The 19,436-nt window shown below is 41.9% G+C and overlaps 1 protein-coding gene across 2 annotated transcripts in view; it reads right to left on the bottom strand.

Moving 5' to 3' along the window:
* The window catches only part of LOC122815107 (epsin-3-like), a 544,822-nt gene extending 525,595 nt beyond the window's left edge, over positions 1-19,227 (bottom strand). For both annotated transcript variants that reach the window (XM_044087349.1, XM_044087350.1), the window contains exon 1: positions 18,970-19,227. The gene's annotated coding sequence lies outside the window, so the exon portion shown is untranslated. The remainder of the gene's footprint in view (positions 1-18,969) is intronic.
* Between the last annotated feature and the right edge of the window lie 209 nt (positions 19,228-19,436).

Genomic DNA, 19,436 nt, shown 5'->3' with positions numbered 1-19,436 from the left:
AGAACAGAACTGGCAGAGGGAATAAATATCCACTCAGTTCAGACTGTTTAGGAAGCAACGATCACAAAGCACAAAAGAAACCACCACTTGTTGACTCACTTGTGCTACAGAACTGAAATGGCAACTATTTTCTGGAATGTTTATACAACTAGCTGAATTAATAGCAGCATTAATGCAACTTAATGATAGAAATTACAGCTCTGAGTCAGAAGCACCAGTCAGATCCAAGTTTACATCTCTGGCACACTATTTTTCCTCCATTTTATACTTCATAATCCAGAAATAGCTAGCTGTAAGCCTAGTACATTGTGTATACACACACACACACACAAACACACACACACAAACACACTCCTGCCCTGCAATGACTAAGCTGGCCATGACTAAGCTGGCCTATTCATTTCTCTTTGGGCATTAGCCAGACACAATGGTAGCCATCAGGGTATCCTCTAAACCCTAGTCTCCTGCAGCAGCTTAAAACAGTTTGCACCACAATACTGATGCACCTGAAGCATGTATGTTCCCATATGTGGACAGTTCCTGGGTACTGCTTGGTGGGTAATGTGACTCCACAGCCATTAGCGGGGCTTGCTGCGACTCCAAGCCTACTCTGATGGCTGCCATTTCTCCCACAGGAGGATGGGGTGAGTCAGCATTGTGCATTCACTGAACTGGTCAGTGAGCTCCTCTAGTTCCCCCATCACCTTCCACAGCTGGCTCCTCTAGTTCCCCCATCACCTTCCACAGCTGGCTCCTCTAGTTCCCCCATCACCTTCCACAGCTGGCTCCTCTAGTTCCCCCATCACCTTCCTCTAGTTCCCCCATCACCTTCCACAGCTGGCTCCTCTAGTTCCCCATCACCTTCCACAGCTGGCTCCTCTAGTTCCCCCATCACCTTCCACAACTGGCTCCTCAGCTCCCCATGTTGCTAACCCAAGATCATCTAGTTCAGTCAGATCATAATCCTTCTGCAACCGGAGCCGACTTTACCCATTTGTACAGTACATTGAAGCACAGAAAAGGCTACTAGTTGTAGGTCCATCACATCATATTGCACACTGAAGGCATAACACAATGCAGCAATTATCGCAATGGGGGGAGGGGTTAATAGTAGTGTTATCAATGTCCAGAATTACTGGGACTGTAAGGCATGGGCCATATAGATATTTTTCTGTTTGTTAGAAAGAACAACTTTACACAATCATGTTATTAAAAACACACAGTGTCTATTTCTCCACTTCATATGCTTAATCTGTAAAGGATATCTTCTCTTGCATTCAGCATAGTAATTTCTGTTTCTGGGCATGAGCAGTAACAACATACTCTTTGGAGAGCACTGAGGCACCGGCATCAATGTTGCTATCTAGATGATCTGAAAAGGTTTGATAAACTACTCATCTGTGGTCAAATATCTGACCATCAGTCCTCTTGGGGTTGAGACATTTAGACCCATTTCTCAGTTCTGTAGCTGCTGAACCATGATACAACTTCAGTGGCCTAAAACATGTATGCCGACATGCAGTACACAGTCACAAAAGACGTATTCAAGCATAACATTCCTGGTTCAGTACTGCAACTTGGCTGCACACACAATGTGTTTTCACATCATATTCCTTCACAGATGTTTTACAATTCTTCTGGTGTGAACCAGGGATTATTACAGACAATTTGCAGAGAAAAAAATTTTGTGCTAGCATTGTTCCTAATAATGTTTTTTTTTTTTTCAGAGAATGTCTAGTGCAAAATGAGAAAAAGGGGTTGAGGATGGATGGATTGTTTAGTGCATACAGAATTAATTCAGGCCAGCTTGCATACATTACTCATTGCAATTAGCAATACGAAGTCCATAAAAAGGACTCCTAACTCAATGACTACATTGCCATGGTACCAGTGCAAGGATGCATAGGGACCTGGTGCCGCTGCTTGTGCAAGGATAGGTTGGTAGACACAACAAGCCACTTGACATTCTGAGCAAAAACTGTGCAGCACAAAGAGAGTGATCAAGGGATTTCATTCTTCCCTTTTTAGCTGCCTTTCATGTATAGTGTGTGTCAGTTTGGAAGGCCTGGCACAATTACAAGTCCAAACCTACATATGCATGTCCCCTGAAAGAAAGCTGGTCTTCAGTGTAACAGCAAAGTCAGGGTGGAAGGCAGCTTGACAGAAGTATCACTGTAGAGCCACACATTCATGTCCCATGAACGTTAGCTGGTCAGCAGCAAAATCAGGGTGAATTACTGTCTGTAGGACTTTGTACTTTTAAGTAAATGAAGAAAGTCAGGAATATTTAACAAGTAATCACCAAACCGTTGTGTGACTTGCTGAGGCCTGTGACTTCAGAAGGCATGAATCAAACTTCTAGCTTAAACATGTTGGCCATTTCCTATTCAAAGAATCTAGGCCATCTGATCAGGTGCTCCTGAAATTACTAAGGAACCACATGGAATTGACATGGATACAAAGCTTAAAACTCACAACAGCAGAGAGAAACTCTGGTATGCCGTTGCTGTGATTTGCAAAAGGCCATGACTGCAGCCTCCTATAAATTTCTCCTTAGCCCAATATGGAGTTACTAGAGGAAAGGATTTGGGGAGTGCAGGGAACAAAAAACCTCCCTGCAAACGGCTTTCTTAATTTTGAATTTGTACTGTTATTAGGAGAGGTAAGAAGCCACAGTAGTGCAGCGGTAGCATTTTCGCCTCACAGCAAGAGGTTCTCCCGTTCTATTCTCGGCTGGAGCGCCTTCTGTGTGGAGTCTGCATGTCTTCCCCGCGGTAGAGTGGCATTCAAAACACATGCGTGAATGGGCGTGCCTTCGTTGAAGGTTGGGCGTCGGGCTGGCACCTTGGGACCGTAAAAATCTACTGCCAATCATTAGCGGACTGGAGTTCCGCTGTGGTGACCCCTAATTAGGAAAAGTCGAAAGAAGAACAAACTGTTATTAGGAGAGGTGTAATCACAATAACAAAAAAAATTACATGTCAGTAACAACAATCAAACGTCTGTCAAGGTGCAGGTTGAGTTTTGTACATACGATTGTTTTGCAAGGATGTGATAAGAACAGTGCCCTGGGATCTAGATTTTGAATAACCTACAGCATTTTCACAGGCAAGGACTGTCTGGGCTTGTAGCAACTGTCTTTTTTCAAAATAAAAAATGGGTATTGTGGGCACATAAGAATGTACTACACAATATGCAAAATAAAGTAAAACTGGTCTGGCATAGTATCGAGAAGTAATTTGTGACTTATCTTGGAAAAGTCTGTTACTCTCCTGAGCTTCCTCTTAATTCAGGTCACCTAGTCTCTGCTAAACACTGCTGTCTTCCTACATTGCATACCTACAAAATACAATTTACAGGTATCTTTTTTGTCAAAGATACAAAATACATATATGGGGAGAAAGCAATACTTTTGGAATTTATGGGCTTTGTTAAAACAAACTCTGAAGAGAGTGTGATTTTCAACTTTGAAAAACAGAGTGCAAATGTTGGAAAATACACACAGTCTGAGATTGCAATATTTCAGAAGTATTTCCCATTCTATAAGGTACAGTTATCACAAGAGTTAGCACATTTACCAAGTAACAATGGTGTCAAGAGTGCAGCTTCCAAACTGGGGAGGGTCACCACTGAAAAAAAGCGTTTTAAAAAGATATAACGGAGTTTCAGAAATTTACTTTTTATTGTAACTGCAGTTTTAATTTTAGCAGTGTCACGACTAGCAGTACTGGGTCTTCCTTCCAATATGCTTTACGCTATATGTGAAACATTTATCTTACCTTGCACAGGGTGTGAAAACCATTCCTTTTATCTGGCACAGGCACTCAGCCCTTGCCACTTGTGGGGAGGTAAAAATAAACCTCTCAATCTGTCCCATGCATACTGCTGAGACTAACTGGATCAGGTTCCAATACTAATCTTCCCTAACCTTTTTAAAAAGGTTCAGATTGTTATTTAATTCACTCATTTTGTTTCAATTCATTTTACATCCCATGCTTATCCTCAATTTTTTTTTTTATCAGCTTACCGCTGACTTCAGATCCTTCACCTCCCAAAGGTTCCTTATTTTCCCAGAGCCACAACACTGGGAGTGAGCATCCCAGCATGTCTGTTCACCAGATGGGTTGGGACCCCTTCAGGCAAGAACTACCTTCATAGCCATACAGGCAATGTATCCCCCCCCCCACAACCGGGGAGAGGAGTTGGATAAGCTGGGGTCATCATAATGCAGCCAAGCTGGGATTTCTGTAAACCCTTCATCCCAAGTATGCTGATGTTAAGTGAGTAAACTGGGCAGGCAATAAGGTATGACCTGTGACAGTATGCCAACCCTGGGCCTTAGAGCCGCCACGTCTCCTCAACCATCCCTCATACCCATCCAAGCAAACACTTTTTGAGTCATTGTCTCTCCAGGGCTCAACGAGAGATCCATCCTGAAAAGAGTGTGCTCCCACCCCCCAGATGGGAATGACCATCCTTCCTGTCAAATGCCCTAAATACCAGTCAGTCCCAAGTTGCCACCAGATTTGGTTTCTTTCTCAGAACATTATCAGCTTTGAAAGACATTTTGCCACACAAGAAAGATGTCAAAGTTAGATGTACTGGTAACAGTATATCCTGTTGCATCCTACCACAATTCTTATTCACTTTTGGTTATGTCTACACCAATTAGCTCATTTAAGTGACAAAGCTTCATTAAAGAACTATCTTCTGTACATGTGCTGTGCACAAATCGGCAACTCTGACCATCTTAACACCTGTCAAAGCTGCCAGTGCCTAAGCTGGTCAGTGCAGCTCTACTGCATATTTCTAGAAGCGTTCATGTCTTAGACATTTAAAATTATTAAAATATTTCTGCAAATATCTTTACAGGAACACTACAGTGTGTTGTCTTCTTTCACACGCACACAAAAGTTTCAAAACAAATACTTGGATCTAGATCACTTGCTGGATTTGATGACAAATTAATTGCAATTGGACTTAATGCAATCTTTGATGTCATATCACTCCGGCTAAACAGAAAGGCAAGAGTTTAGTTTTTTTTGTTTTACTGCTTTTCCCTTTTCTTTAAATCTGTGCAGCCTTAGTGGTAGTATATTTAGAAAACTGGGGTTTGAAGGCAGATCCCTCCATTGCAGGGTGTGAAGCCCATGGAGAGTGGGTAAAGGAATGTGTTTGCAATATTCTGCTTGAAATGCTTGGATTCAGAATACAGCAAGCTTCTACTGCTATGTCACCTTTATAATGTCTGAATGATTTCAGATTTACCTTTATAATGTCTGAATGATTTCAGATTTACCTTTATAATGTCTGAATGATTTCAGATTTTGTAAGTGGTACAACCAATTTACACTTTTTGGCTCCAATTTCCACAGCACTCTTTTGTCATTGGCTATATAATGAATTAGTGCAATTTGTGTACAAAGAACCAATGACTCAAGTAAGAACAGTGTTGGAACAGGTTCAAATATCTGGTAGGGGTGGCCATAGCGCTCAACCAGTCAGGGACAAATCAACAGAATCTGGGACAAACCCAGAAAAAAAATCAGGGACAAATCAGGGAGATTTTTTTCATATTACTATTAACTTGAGATACTGTCAGAATAAAATAATGTTATTTAATGTGCATTTATGGAATAAAAGAATGTTATTTAATGTGCATTTATGAAGTAAAAGAAATCTATAACTCTTAATTATTGCCTTTATTTATTGAGTATAATTCACTACCTTTCCTCCAGTTTTAGGAGGGATTAAGAGGGACAGGGCAAAATTTTGAGTCAAAATCAGGGACATCTCTTGAAATGAGGGACAGTTTAGAGGTATGGGGGGTGGCCAAGGAGAAGGGAAGTCTGAAAGAGGAGATCAAAGCTAAAATCAGAGGGGTTGCAGTCAAATGGCACAGTGCGCCAGCTATAGTGTATGACAGAAGAATGCCAAAGAAGCTGAAAAGTAAGGTGTACAAACAGTGGTACGATCAGTACTACTGTATGGTACAGAAACCTGGGCAGTAAAGGCAGAGCAGATGAGGAAGCTGAAGGTAATGGAGACAAAAGTACCCAAGACAGGTGGTAGGATACATATTGTGGGACAGATGAAGAATGAGGACATAACAGAAGAAGCCAAAGTAGCTCCAACTGCAGAAAAGGTCAAAGAGAACAGATTATGGTGGCTCAGGCACGTGTGCAGAAAAGCAGAAGACAATTTGGTGAAGAAGATTTAGGATGCACAGGAAGAAGATAAGAGGAAATGAGGGTGTCCAGCAAAGTGGATGAACAACTGTTGCATGTCTTCTCTCTCACAGGGAGACATGAGTACCAAAGAAGGTAGGAGAGTGGCACTGAATAGGGAGAGATGTTAGACATGACACCCCAACCCCATATAGAAAAATGGGGGTGGATGGTTGATGCTTTAGCCTTTCAAGATTCCATCCACACTCATCCATTTTCCCTGTTTACTGCTCAGGTCTTCCTGCACCACTCAAAACAGTAACTGAAGTGCTCTCCATGCTGGCAATTCACATGCTCTGTCTCAGTCACATGCATAGCTTGAAACAAACCCTGAGCGCACACACACATATTTACTAGCTATGAATGAGCATGCTACAGCCATTTCTGGAAGGTACTTAGCAGTCACTATTCATGTGAAAATGCTCCACCTCACCCTACTTCATGAGAAGACAAGACAGCCAGTAACTACCACTCCTTTTTCACTCTGCCAAGCATCCAGGCACTAAATAAAATTTAGGTTATTAGTGGCAATTGCAGATGCTGTGCTTTTGTGTGAGCATAATTGTGAACTGCAAATTAATGAAATGGGATACACACACATTGTAGTATCCCAGACCAAAAAATCATAATTATTGATAAAGGTGCCCAGAGACCAATATGCACACTAAATAATTATATGCCCTTAAATTTTATATATATATATATATATATATATATATATATATATATATATATATATATATATATATTTATTTATTTATTATCTGTCCCACTGATGCTACAGCACAGTACCCATGAGACTGGTGGTGGGCCCACTGGTGCTGTCCAACTGCTGCTGTTACTGCATGGTCCCTCATCTTGCTGGTGATGACCAGTGCACAAATTAGTAAGTTCAGGTAGTAGTAGACCACCCAGAATGTGAACGATGAGTCACTACACCTTCTTGTGTTGTACTGGAGGCTACACCCTACATACAAATAATTGCTAGTACCAAAAGATCAGAAATCTGACATTCTTTACATGAGTAAGGATGCCCTACTTTTCAGCCCTAGGATGTTGCTCCTAAAAAACAACTTACAGGTACTTGAGACAGAACTAAAAGCCAGGAAACAAATACAAGCCAAAGCTCCAAAAATATAAAAGGCGACAGAGGCTGTCTGAACACAAATCCACATTTAAGTATTAAAAGACACCATTAAGCACTTTCGTCATCCAATCACAACTTCATCAGGATAAAAAAACAATACAAAACTAAAATTTAAAATAGTTATGGATTAAACCATTCAAGTGTACCTTCACACACACACACACACACACACACACACACACACACACACACACACACACACACACACACACACACACACACGCACACAAAAAAAGACAGGAGTATTATACTCACTTAAAACGAACAGTGTACTTATATATAATAAAAACAATAAAATTAACAATTTTTAAAATATAAATACAAGCTAAGAAGTGTTGTACTTCATCTACCCTCCTAATAACACAACAATAATTTTGACTATTAGATACAATTACATACAAACCAGCATCTTGTTCTTATAAAATAAATTAAGATAAGAAAAAAAAAAATGAGCACAGTTTTAACTAGCTGGAACAGGCAACTATCAAATAATCCTTTTCATGTATTTTTATATTTTATCATTTAAAATATTTTAAAAACATAATAATAAGTAGTTCATCCCCACCATTTCATCTTGTTAAAGATTTCAACTTAAGTATACAAGCAATTGAAATGTATTCATAAAGTCACGGCCAAGTTCTTGCATCAAGCATCATCTGCCAGGTCATCTCCTTCTCCAGGGTAAGTGGGTTAAAACCCTATCTTAATGTCCGGTTTCAACTGGTCAGTTACCATGTACTTAAAATGCGACCTGGATTATCCTGATCATGTTTGGCCAACACACTAGCCATAGTGTGGTTTCTTAAAGTATATTCATGTTCGTACACCCTCTCCCTTAGAGTACAATCCATTTTCTCCAATATAGAAGCAGGGGCACTCCACACCCTGGGCAATATATACCACTCTCGTTGACTCGCAATTAAATTTACCAACCACTTTGTACGTCTTACCTCGAATGTTAATAGTCATGCTCTCATCAATAACTTTGCATTGGGACCATCGTCCACATTTTCTCATACCCTTATACACACACATCGGATATTATCCCTACTATTACCACTAGTCTCCAGAATATTCTTTAAATTCTTCCCTTTACGGAAAACCAGTTTAGCACAGGATCCAAGCCTAACTCAAAGAAAATGATTATCATCAAAAATCTCCCAGGTCTTCCTTAATATCCAACCCAACTGAAAGCCATTCTGAAAGAAAGTGATGATAAAACTGCTTTTATAATTATCCGTATCTGGCCGCTCATTCACCCCACTTGTTACTTATGTATCATTACCAAAGACGTGACAGTGGAGTTGCCCATATCCTCGATGCATACCCATAGGTCTACACCACAGACTGTAATCCCCAAAATGGGTTTAAAGTACCCATTCTTTCTTTTCCATGTTACCTCACTAATAATTTCCTCCACCATCACCTCAGGATACGCCCTGCTTACAAAACCCCCCTCATTAATTCACACTCCAATAAAAAATCCTCTTCCAATGTCACCATACAGGTTACCCTCACCAACTGACCTTTTATTATTGACAGTTTCTTATGGGGGGATATAAACTAAACTAGAGTAATGAAGTAAGCCGTTAAGAGTATATACTTTTTACAATGGATGCAGGATCAATATGTACCCCTACTTATGTCGTTTAATCAGTGATACATCCAAGTAAGAAATACTTTCAAGTTGGGATTCAACCATAAATTTCAAAAATGGGGTACAGTTAACATATTCCACAAATCCATCCAGTTCACCCTTTGTACCCTTCCAAATAATACATACATCATCCAGGTACCTTGTGTAGAACTAAAATATTGCTGATACTTAAGAGTTAAACACAAACTTTCATTCCCACTGAACCATAACAGCATTAGCGAACACCCCTCCACATGGGGAACACATTGCCACCCTTTTCTTCTGGAAATAAAATGTATTATTAAACATAATAAAATTATTCATTAAAACTATTTCTAACAGTTCTTTTATAAGATTAATATCATACTGCGGGGACACCTTTTTCCACCAATAAGTCACATACCCATTCAGTGCCCAGATCCTGTGGGATGACACTATACAAGTCTTTTACAGCTATAGCAACCATAATGTCATTGGAGGCATAAGAAATCTTATTAATTCTAGCCAAAAAATCCCATGAATCCCTACACAAATTAGTCTCATCCTCCAAGTATTCCTTCAGCTTCCTATCCAAATATTTTGCACAAGCTGAGGTAACGGAATTCCTTCCATCAACGATGGCAAATGGTGGCTCATAAATATTCTTATGAATCTTAGGAACTTCAAAAAATACCAGGACTAAGGGATGATTTAAACTGAAATAGTTATACAGTTCTAAACTTATTCTTCCATCAATAAATAAATCATTAATCTGTCCATGAATCCTCCTATATACCCCATTCATCTCATTTAATGAAACCTCCTCATACATGGCAGTCCCCTGTCGTACAGAACACAAGTTTTGGTGATGCATACAAAATGAACAGTAGTATTACTAATACAGATGGGATGTAAATCATGCATAACAAACTAAGAAGGAAAGTTAATATACTTCACAATAATCTTTGTCTTGCTGTATAACTTATTATACTATAGAGACTGCCAGTCACGTTAGAGTGACAGTAAAGGAAAACATGTGGAAGAGTTTAGAGTACATATACTGGAGGACATTTGGAGCTGGTGGAACTTCTACAAAATACTTTTCCTCCTCACAAGAGAGAAATAATATGGTACTGTAAGTTGTAGATTGTGTCTGAGAGAAATAAGTGAGGAGGTATTTATTGTATGTAGTAGATTTTTGTGTTTTTTTTTTTTTTTTTTTAAATGAAAATGCTCCGACCCAACAGGAGATAATTTAAAAAGTAAATAAATAAATAAAATGGAGGTTATATTATAAAAGTTTAAGAAGGTTTGAAATAAGGGTACCGGCCTTCCAACAGCAACATTCTGATCCCCAAAATAGAATCAGAAAAAAGCTTATTAAGAAGACAAATGCCATTTTAAAGGATTTTAACCATGCATTTTACTTTGTTAACCAGATATTCTATGCCAATAAAACACACAAACTACTGATGCAGTCTCAACAAGGCAGGTTTCATCTCACAGCAGTAGTGGGAAAACTCCCTCAGGCAAGTACCTTGGACACAGATTATAACACTGAGGTCTAGTGCCAAATTTCAAGCCCAGTATGGCTCTAGCAGTAACTGAAGATGTTCTTCGTGTTTCACTGTTGCAGTCATCACACTTGGGTTATTTGCCTGCAGGTAGCCCTCAGTCGGCCTGAATACCAGAGACTTAGTATTTCTGCATCAGTTGCTGTTGCTCCAGTATTGACGTCAGGTCATCAGGGGTATAAGAACAGGCAACCGGATACCATTACATCAGTCTTTCTTTTCCAGGAGCCAGAAGCAGTTCACAAGTGCCGGATGGCCACTACCTGAATTTTCATTTACAAATTTAATAATCCTGAAGTCTTCTAAAGCTAAGTACCCCATTGGGGATAATATTTCTTGCTCTAACTGATGTCAGAAAAATTGTATTGCCTGTGGAAAGCAAATACCATACAGAAATTTTCATTCTTACTGCGTCACCTGTTTAGGCCCAGACCACGACGTACCTTGCTGTCAGCTTTGTTCAATGCCTGAACAATCCATCGTCGGGCTCTCATTGGTGCTAAATTCTTTCGGTCTAGATCTCCGTATTCCTTAATGGCTTCGGTAAGCCACCTGACTATCGATATTCTGAAAAAACGTAAGGCTAAAGACAGAGATAGACCGCATAGGTCCAAAGCTGCAGATGACGTTTCCACTAAGCTAGTCTCCAGTTCGCCGCTTCTATAGATTCGCATTCAGAGTCCAGTATGCCACGAGACTTCTTCAACTATAGAACCTGCGGATGTCTCTACCTTGGATGGGTCCAGAGTCGCTGTGCAGGCACCGGCTTCTGAGGCAGTTCTTCAAACTACCGATGTTAAACTCAAACTGACGACTTTCTTTTTATCAAAAACTACCAAGTTTCTTAGGCCTAAAGTACGTGCTACGCAGAGAAAACCGATGACCAAAGTGCATGCACATCCTCCCATACCTCAAAGACAAATACTTAGAATGGCCGATTAGGGGAAGTTAGCCTTCCCCTGCTAAGAGGAAAAGAGACTAGTCCCCTGCAGCTTCAACAGATCAGGAGTCTAATGACACTGAGGTATCTGATTATGAAGACATGCCCTTATCTGCTTATGAGGATTCGGATGCAGAGGATTTTTCTTTTGGTGAAACCTTGCATACCTTAAAAGAGCATTTCCACTGGGAATGCCAAGACTATCCCCAGTCCAAAAAAAGAGACTCCAAGAATTCCTAGATTTGCCACAGCACAGGCCTTTAGCTATACCCCCTGTTCTGGAGGTTGTTGATGATGTTTTCATGGAATCCAGTCTTACTCCTGATACTTTACCATCTGCCCCTAGGACAACTGGCAGGTACTACGGAGTACCTGACACTCACAAATTTCTCTTCAAGAATCCTACTGTTGACCTAGAGATCATTTCCCGGGGGCCTAAAGGTATCAAGGCAACTACAGCCAAGAATCCCACCCCTTCAGACAGGGATTCCAGAGCTTTGGACGGATGGGGTAAGAAGGTTTATACCTCTGCTACTCTTGCTATTAGGGCATTAAATTGTCAGTTTCACATGCTGAAGTACCAGCAACATATTATGGAACTTATTACACAAAAAAATGACAACCTTTACAGGCTGTGCAGAAAATAAGGAATTGCAGGAGCTTATGTACTCTGCAAGCCAAGTCAGCAAGCATACTTTGCAATGTGGCTTTCACGCCCTAGAGACATCTTGCCGGGCAGCAGTCACTGGTTCTGTACTGAGAAGACATGCTTGGCTCAAGGAGCAGACCTTGCCAGACCATGTCAAATCAAAGTTACTAGACGCTCCTTGGAACAAGGATAGTTGTTTGGCACCAAAGCAGAAGAGGGTCTTAAAAAGATGGAAGAAAAAGCTAAGGAATTCTTGCAAATACAACCCCCTGGATTCAGTAGGCATTGCCCTTGTTTTTTTCCAGCCCCCTCCAGGCCATCTCAAATCAGACCCAGGGGAAACAGACCACCAGATTACAGTCTCAGGGTATTCAGACATCTAAGCAATGGAGTGCCCCACCCCCAAAGCAGGGAGTAGTAAGCCACCTCCCTATTGAAAAAAACTCACAATGACTTCCCCACTACACTCCCCACCTCTGCCCAATTGCTTGTGCCCCTAGGAGGAAAACTTGCCCTTCATGCAAAAAACTGGATGTCCATCAACACTGTATCCCAGGGGTACAAATTTTACTTTCAATCACTGCCAACCCAAAGAGTGCTCTCAGATCTTCCTCCAAACCAGTGGGCAGAGGCTCAGAACCAAGATCTATCCCGGCTATCCATCGGAGCTATTCAGCTGGTACCAGTGAAACAGATAGGTCAAGGATTCTATTCCAGACTCTTCCTGGTACCCAGAAAAGAAGGCTCTTGGCGCCCAATCTTGGATCTTTCAATTCTCAACACCTTCCTCGTGGTACCAAAATTCAAACTGCTTACCCTGCAATAGCTCCTACCCATGCTAACCAAGGATACCTGCTTAGTCACCCTAGAAAAGAAGCCTATCTGCACATCTCTATAAGGGAGTCTTACAGGAAGTATCTTCATTTCAGGGCCGATCTATGCACTATCAGTTCTCTGCACTTCCCTTTGGCTTATCCAATGCGCCCAGAGTATTCACAAAATGCTTGGCTCCAGCCATTGCATACTGCAGGCAGAGAAATATCCAAATTTACCTGTACTTGGGCGACTGCCTGATTCAGGCAGACAGTCAGGAATTGCTGTTGCAGCACCTGACATTTGTGAAAAACCTTCTCACTTCCCTAGGGTACACCATCAGTGAAAAGAAATCAAAACTGGTAACCAGTCAAAAGATTGTATTCCTGGGAGCAAGCTTGGACACACCATCCCAGATGGCATTCCTCACTTCAGAAAAACAAGTTTATCTGCCAGCCTACTTCAAACAAATGGCCACAAGAACCCAGCTATCCACAAGAAAAATTCTGCACACCCTAGGGTTCATGGCCTCATGTACACTGCTAATTCCATATGCAAGACTGCATACGAGGAAACTTCAATGGTACTTAAAAAGTCTTTGATGCTAACATTTTCTGGACCTGGAAACAGTCATTCCTATCATACCCTAAGGACAGAGTTTCTTTGGTGGGCAGATGCATGCAACCACAACAGGGGACTGCCCTTTACTCAACCCCATGCCGTCCATACCCTGACCACAGATGCATCAGACTATGCCTGAGGGCACACTTGGATGGCAAGTGCATTCACGGCCACTGGAGCCCAAGTCAAATTCATCTGCACATCAACCAAAGAGAGATGCTAGCAATACAGAATGCTCTAACAACTTTCTGATCCCTACTCTGTCCAGGACAACTGCCAATAAAAACAGACAACACCACAGTTATGTTGTACATCAACAAGCAGGGGGGAACCCATTCTTACCCACTATGCAGGCTAACCATGGCCCTGTGGCACATGGCCTTGGACATGCAGGTCCATCTGCAAGCTCAATTCCTGCCAGGCAAACAAAACTCACTGGCAGACGACTTAAGCAGAAATCTCCTAGACCCACATGAGTGGCAATTTGAGCCCAGCACGTTCAAACTTCTGATTCAGAAATGGGGGACCCCAGAAGGGGATCTCTTTGCCTCCCCCTGCAATCACCAGCTCAGCAAATTCTGCACCAGGACACCTCACAGCAGGGCCTGGAAAGTGGATGCCCTATCCTTCCAGTGGGTGAATCACTCAGTCTATGCCTTTTCCCTTAAGCCCCTTCTCTCAAGAGTGTTGCACAAGATAAGACAGGACAGACCAAGGACAGTTCTGATTGCCCTGGTCTGGCCACGCCAGCACTGGTACCCACTCCTGCGCAGCCTGTCACTAGTGCCACCTACACCAAAACCCAACCCTGTTCTCTCAGCAGGGGGACAGATCTTGCACCCGCAACTAAAAACCCTAAATCTTGCAGCCTGGCTTATTCCTTGAATTCTTCCCCAGTAACCAGCCTAAGTAAGCAGCCAGCACTGGTACCCACTCCTGTGCAGCCTGTCACCAGTGCCACCTACACCAAAACCCAACCCTGTTCTCTCAGCAGGGGGACAGATCTTGCACCCGCAACTAAAAACCCTAAATCTTGCAGCCTGGCTTATTCCTTGAATTCTTCCCCAGTAACCAGCCTAAGTAAGCAGGTGCTGGATGTCATCCTTAAAGCCAGAAGACCCAGTACAAGGAAATCCTTGCTGATAAGTGGAAAAGGTACTGCTCCTGGGTTCAGTCCAAAGGGGAGGGCACAACTCTGCCCTCCCTGCCCCTGATCCTGGATTACTTAGCAGATCTACTCCACAGAGGCATATCCTTCTCCTCCATTAAGATCCATGCCTCTGCCACTTTGGCTCATTACAGCACTGAGCCACCTCTTTTCTCTCACCCTCATCAATTTCTGAGAGGGGCTAACAACTTAAGGCTGCCAAGGAGAGCACCCACCCCTGCTTGGGACCTTAACTTTGTACAGGAAAAGCTCATGCTACCTCCTTTTGAGCCTGCAGTGTCAGCAGAGTTAGCATTCCTCTCTTGGAAAACAGCCTTGCTTCTGGCCATCACTTCAGCTAGAAGAGTGTCTGAGCTACAAGTACTTATGGTTGTGGAACCCTTCATTATTTTACATGCTGACAGAGTTTCCCTCAGGACTAACCCTTACTTTATGCCTAAAGTGGTGTCCAGTGTGGCTATAAACCAGTCTATCCATTTGCCAACGTTCTTCCCTAATCCTCAAAATAAAGGGGAAAAGATCCCGCACTCCTTGGATGTGCACAGACTGCTCAGATTCTACCTGGATAGGACTAAGCCCTCAGGAGATCTGACCAGTTAATAGTCAGCTTTGCGCCAGGGGCAGAGGGCAAGGCCATTTCAAAGCAAACAATTTCCAAACGGATAGCACACTGCATCCATTTCTGCTACAAGCACCATGGGAAACCAACCCCTTAGGGGGTCAGAACACATTCAACTAGGGCAACTTCTACCTCTACAGCACTCCTCAGGGGAGTCCATACCAGGGACATCCTGGAAGCTGCTACCTGGAGTTCTGTACACACCTTCACCAAACATTACCACCTGCCTATCTTTTACAAATCCAGGGCGGGTTTTGCAACTGCAGTCCTGCAGGGCATATTAGCCAGCCCCAGTTCTTCTTGACTGTCTCCACCCTTCTTCAGCTTTGGGAATCAACCCAAGTGTGATGACTGCAACAGTGAAATACGAAGAACATAGTACAGTTGTGTACACTTACTATAAATGTAGATGTTCAAGTGTATTCACTGTTGCAGTCCTGGTTTCCCTCCCTCCAACCCCCTTGTCTGTCTCTCTCACCTTTCTATGTCCTTTATTCACTCCTTTCTGGGGTTTTGGTATTGATATTTACTTTGTACTGGTGTTTTTCCCCCACCATAACTTAGCCTCCTATTTGGGGGGGCTCCAGACATTTTGGGCAAGAAAAGCTGATTTAATGGCGTCGGCTGCCTGTTCTTATACCCCTGGCGACCTGACGTTAGTACTGGAGCGACAGCAACCGATGGAAAAATACGAAGTCTCTGGTGTTCGGGCTACCTGCAGGCAGATAACCCAAGTGTGATGACTGCAACAGTGAATACACTCTAACATCTACATTTACGGTAAGTGTACACAACTGTACTTTTACAGCTAGGACTAAAGCATAATTGCAACAAATGGCAACACTGTAATTAAAGAGGCACACCATATTTTACAGACCACTGTAGTAATCTTAGCCTGTGCCAGCTGCATGCAGAGATAAAGCTTCATATACCACCCAGGTTTGATTAGCAACCCTTGGCACTTGACAGCACAGGCAGGGAAGATAACATGCTCACCCTGGTGGACTCGGGCACATACCTGGACACACCATCTTGCTTGATCCCTTATGGAAACTGGAAGCTCACAGGGAAATTTTTACTGTAGAGAGGTATCAGGTTGTGTCACACGTGGAGGTGTGGATGAGATATCATACAGCTCACTGCATGTCTGCCCTTGGAGACAGGAAGTGGACTTGGAAGGGGTGAAGAATTAGGAAAAACACTCCAACAGAAGTACATCAGCACCCCAGGTAACTTGATCATGTTACAGATCACAAAAATGGGTTGAGAATTAGTCCACAGGAGGCCACTGTCAGTTCAGCAAACCCAGTGGACAAGCAGAGATCCTAAAAGCAACTTTTATCAGCTGTAGGTAGCCAGAGAGCGAGGACTGCTATAATAATCTTATGGCTATGGTGAAAAGAGTCAGATAGCCACATATTAAAAAGTCAGAATCCAGTACACAAACTTAACAACTCACGAGCAAGTGCTTAAATGTGATCCATCTAAAGAAACATGGAAATTTCATTATTATTCAAGTGTGAAGTAGTTGTGGAGGAAATTTAAAGGGAGTTCTCTTCCCCTCTTTATATCGTTAAACAGGTAGGCCTACCTCTTTCAAACCAGAGGGTCACCAGTACAAAAGGGGGGATATAACCTGGAGAGGATCACATCAGTGATGTACTACGTGAAATGATTTAACTCCCCATTCTTTAGGGCTCAGGATTTCCATTTTCCTGGACAAAAACACTGCTTGCTTAGGGTCACACAGAACAAATAAACAAACAATCACTTATGAGATTCAAACCCAAGTATTCAGTTTTGCATCCAAATACCTTCAGCTGTTATTCATTTATTCCCTCTCTTTCCGATATCCTTCCATACCTTAGTCCACTGATACTATTTGCTGCTTCATCCCTGGCAGTTTATGCGTGTGTTACAGGACTTGCTGTCAGTTTTAGCACATACTGTCCTCTCACTGTTTATAAGCAAACATGGACCTGAATGAGAACATCAACACTGCACACTAGAAATACAAAAGTGAAACTTGTCTGCTGAAAGGTAACAATGAATGATGGGACTGCATGCATGTCTCACTCAAGACCTATACTATTAACATAAAATAATCCCGGACTAAGGACTATAGTATGTCTGCTGTTTGAGACCAGCAGTGGCACAATCTGGTAGTATACTTTATCATAAAAATGAAAGTGCGGCTGACTTATGTTTTAAGGTACTCTACTCAATTGTTCTACGATAGGTTCACAAATTAGTAATAGACTACCTGCCCTTGTGGGCCATTTTAAGCCTACCCAATTACCCCTCGTGAGAATCAAACCCTGCACCTTTATGCCAACCTCTCCTACATTGTATTTTTGTCATGAACAGATAGTGACTCAACCTTAAAGGGACTTTGTACATACTGAGGAAAGTGGTCACAACCTTCTATCCCAAATAACTGCTTAAAAATCCAGTCAAAGAAAATGCAAGACTTTTTGTAGAAATATTTTTCTGTCCCAAGAAAGTCTTGAAAATATCAAACGATCGAGGTCAGGTCCACACCAAACTGCTGTGAGTTGGGTCAACAAGCCATCTTTTCTAAACAATTTTCTAATCTTCCTGAAAGGAGCAGAAAATTTCAAGAAAGGGCTCAGCATGTGAAATAAAGACTTAGACATATCTTAAGGAGGATATACTGTCCAGATTTTAAAAAGGGGGCGTTGGCAGGAGATATTCTATTTATTTATTTATTGGAGAGGGGCTTCGTCTGGGTTGCACAATGCAAACATTCTCAGCAAGTATAAAAATATAGAAATGCAGTTTTCTATAGTAAAAGCATGGCAGGCATTTTCCTAGCTTAAAGGAATCTTTCTGTGACTCGTTTCTTAACTTTTGGGAGTTACGCATGAACTAATACCTTTCCAATTACACTTTTCGTTTCGTCACAAAAGACAAACCCAGTTTTCAACAACTGCAATGCTATCACTTTAAAAAAAAACTAAACCTACAATGGTAAATATTGCAGTGCTTGTATTGACCTTGGGTAGCTGACACTATGCCAGAGTTGCCCTGGAAATATCAGAAATGAAAGGAGCTTTTAGCTGTGAAATACAATACCATATAAAAAGGGGGGGGGTACAACTATCAGAGCTATAAAGAAGCTGAAACAGCTAAAAGGGTTTAGCCAAAAAAAAAAAAAAGGACTTGTGAAGTAATGCTGTTTACTTCATACAATGCAGGAATCATCCTGAAGATCAATATATACAGCTACAGACAGGGCCCTAGGGGCTGTAACTGAGCCTACTGCAAGAAAGGACTCAGTAATAACTGGAAAAAAGTCCACTGAGGCTGAGACTGACAGCTCCCAACCGGCATAGGCAAGGACTGGGATATTTAGAACAAGCTATGCAGCCTCTGTGTCTAAGCCTTCAATGTCCCTTTTATGTATACAGTAATACTGTAGTATCTCTACAAAAGACCCTTCCCTTCCCACCTGCATTGAGAAATAAAGAACGTAGCGCTATCAGAAAGCAGTGATCACTACTACAATATATTACACAAACAAACTTGCTGATTTGTTCCTTCTCCGACCAAGGAATATGGACTCAAAATCTTACCTTTTTGGTATTGCAATGTTGTTTGAACAGGTAGATAAACCCTAACAGTGGCAGCCTCCTATCCCCATGTCTTGTCAGGCTGCTAGCTTGTGAGATCCAGAAAAATGATATGGAAACTTCCTGAAATAAACATTCTTCTGACACAAAACAGCCTGCTTTTAAAAACTGTTCAGCTAAAGTTGCTTATCCGGCTGAGTAGGTCCTTCTACCAACGTACTAGGAACTAAAGGTATAACAATCAACACTCCTCATGCTCTGAAACACACTCTCACGCACACGCATGCACACACACACACACTCTCTCTCTTTAACAAAGATTAACCCTTACCTTCCAGGCAGTGTCAAGCAACACTAAACTACTGCACCATAGAAAACCATCTCCTAAATGGGGAAGCAAACCAATACAAGAGCTGAATAAAATACAGAGATGACAATAACCTGCTGGGCTTAAAGTTCATGTCTATAGA

The sequence above is a fragment of the Protopterus annectens genome, chromosome 11.part0, assembly GCF_019279795.1.
Source record: "Protopterus annectens isolate FY-2018-M chromosome 11.part0, PAN1.0, whole genome shotgun sequence".
NCBI lineage: Eukaryota > Metazoa > Chordata > Ceratodontiformes > Protopteridae > Protopterus > Protopterus annectens.
This window is presented reverse-complemented; position numbering and strand designations above follow the sequence as displayed.